General features: G+C 25.1%; 1 long non-coding RNA gene across 2 annotated transcripts; it reads right to left on the bottom strand.

Moving 5' to 3' along the window:
* Window positions 1–2,281, bottom strand: LOC149893238 (uncharacterized). Of its 2 annotated transcripts, XR_016449194.1 has the most exons (4): window positions 1,786–2,281; window positions 1,601–1,667; window positions 1,270–1,499; window positions 1–1,188 (listed from the first exon to the last, which is right to left on the bottom strand). It is a non-coding gene; the product is annotated as an uncharacterized LOC149893238 (long non-coding RNA). The 2 variants fall into 2 exon arrangements; XR_016449193.1 differs by having other exon boundaries at window positions 1,601–2,281.
* Window positions 2,282–2,621: the final 340 nt, after the last annotated feature.

A 2,621-nucleotide genomic window follows, 5' to 3' on the forward strand; every position in this document is an offset into this window, starting at 1 on the left:
AAATTTACAGTGGGGTGCAAAAAAAAAGCCACACTCAATTTTTTAATAAAAAAAAAGCAATAAAAAATGTCTCAAACTCATATAATAAAAGTGATATAAGACAATTTTGATAGAAATGCTTTTGACATTATTCTATATTGCATATAATAAAAAGAAATTAGGATTTGTGAAGTATTTTTCAAGTTTTAGTTGTATAAGTACTTAATTGGCCACACTCTGTTTTTTATGACTTCTGCGCATCTAGAAGGCATACTTTCTACATGCCTTTTTAATAAGTCATTTGGCAAAGCATTTCAACCAACAAGAAGAGTTTGGAACAGTTTATCTTCATTTGTTGCCCTACGATCTTTCAACTTTTTATCCAATATAGACTATAGGTTTTCAATTGGATTTAAATCAGGAGACTGTGCTGGCCAAGACATAACTGGTATCAATTTAGATTCTAGATATCTCTTATTCAACCGTGCTGTATGTTTGGGATCGTTATCCTGTTGAAAGATGTAGTCACCATTAGGAAAAAATTCTTTTATACTTGGTCCAAGTTGATTAACTAAGATTTTGTGATACAAATGCTGGTCCATGGTGTCTTTCACCCGGTAAAGTTGTCCAACTTTGTGTGCACTAAAACAACCCCACACATTGACCTTTTTGTCATGTTTAATGGTTGCGTTTCATGTTTGGGGGTTGAATTTTCCCCAATTAATTTCCAACAGTGAGGTCGACCATTATAAAACAAGATGAAAGGAGACCCGTCGCTCCAAATAACTTTAGCCTATTGTTCACATGTCCAATCTTTGTGCTCAATGCACCACTTTAATCTTTTTTTGCGATTGATTTCACTAACAAATGGTTTTTTTATTTGCTTTCCAGAAAAAAATTCACCTGATACTTTTATTCGATGAGATATTATCCACTTTGAGATATTAGTAAGGTTCAAATCTAGTTTTATCTCACTACATGTGATTTTACAATCTTTTTTGACAACATTAAGAATGTAGCGATCTTCCTTTTTTGAAGTTTTAGGTTTTCTCCCTGATCCAATAGAGCTTTCAGTTGTACCATTTTGTTTATATTTCTTCACCAATCTGCTAATAGTGGAGTTTAAAACGCTCTACATAGCTTCTATGAGACTCTCCTCGGTCAGCAGCTTCAATAATTCGTCCAATTTCTATATCCGTTCGCTGTTTTCTAAAATATTAAATGTGCCCATATTATTCTGTATCTCTAATGATTTTTGTTATATAAATATTAGTTTATATATATGCATACCTCTTCTTTACTGAATTTTTCACTGCCACATCCAATTTTTTTTGTTTTGCTTGATTATACAATTTATACTTGAAATCAAGAAAAAATATCAGTGTGGCTTTTTTTTGCACCCCACAGTACATAAAAATTTATTTTTATCTAATATATATATATTAGTTTCGTAAAATATAAATAAATCAACTCAAATGCAAAAAAATATAGTATTTCCTTTCTTATCCATTTCGAATCAACTAAAAATAAAAATGCATAAGTTTTTGAGTAAGGAAACATTTTAATATTTAATAAAGTAATAAATTAAAAAAAAAACTCATTGTGTGCAATGATTGATTACTTTAAAGTTGTTACTCTATATGACTGATTTAGCGAAGGCCAATTTTTTACCATTGTTGGTGCCAGTACTAAATTAGATTTAAATTAAAATTAGAAAATTAGATTTTTTTATATTATTAAGTAAATAAAAATCTTTAGAACTTCTTTGAAATCAAATTCTAATAATCAATTACTAAATTTACCTACCAAATAATACGATGATTTTTTGAGCAGCAGATAAATTAAGAAAAAGTTTAAAACTCTATTTTAACTCTAATAACAATTATTCATTCTAATAAACATTTTAACAATCTAAATGTTCTTTTCTAATCTTTAATAAAAATTTATTTTGATTTATTATAAAACCATTTAAAAAATAAAATTTTAAATTTTTTATACTAAGTTATTTTACTTATTTTATATACCATTGTTATATATTATAATATAATGAAAAATGAATATTTTATAACAGAAAATTAATAACTTTAACCCATCTGGTCCTAAATCATCGCTAAAAAAAAAACTAAATTTATGAAATAACATTTCATTATTCTAAGAATGTTTGAAAATTAACTTTTTCTTGCTTAAGCTAAAAATTGTTACAAAACCACTATATCTCTCTTTATTACTAATATTTTTGCTAAACACAAAATAATTAAAAATAATTAATTTAATATCCCTGGAGTTGATAATACATCAGTATATATATATATATATATATATATATATATATATATATATATATATATATATATATATATATATATATATATATATATATATATATATATATATATATATATATATATATAATATTTATATAAATTAATATATAATATTATTATATTTTATAAAAAGTTATGTTATAAATATTATATCTAGAATGAAATCCAACTTTTGATAAAAGCATTACAAATTTTTCAGTAAATAATCGAAGAAGAAGAAGATGCAATTGTCAACTTTTATAAATATTTCTATTTCTTTTTGAAGCTAAATGTGTACCCAAATATAAGTTTGAAAAATCATCACTTATGGCGGTTTAA

This window comes from Hydra viridissima, unplaced genomic scaffold, assembly GCF_058129835.1.
Source record: "Hydra viridissima isolate aposymbiotic clone 2 unplaced genomic scaffold, HvirCarnegie_v1 scaffold_1, whole genome shotgun sequence".
Taxonomy (NCBI): Eukaryota; Metazoa; Cnidaria; class Hydrozoa; order Anthoathecata; family Hydridae; genus Hydra; species Hydra viridissima.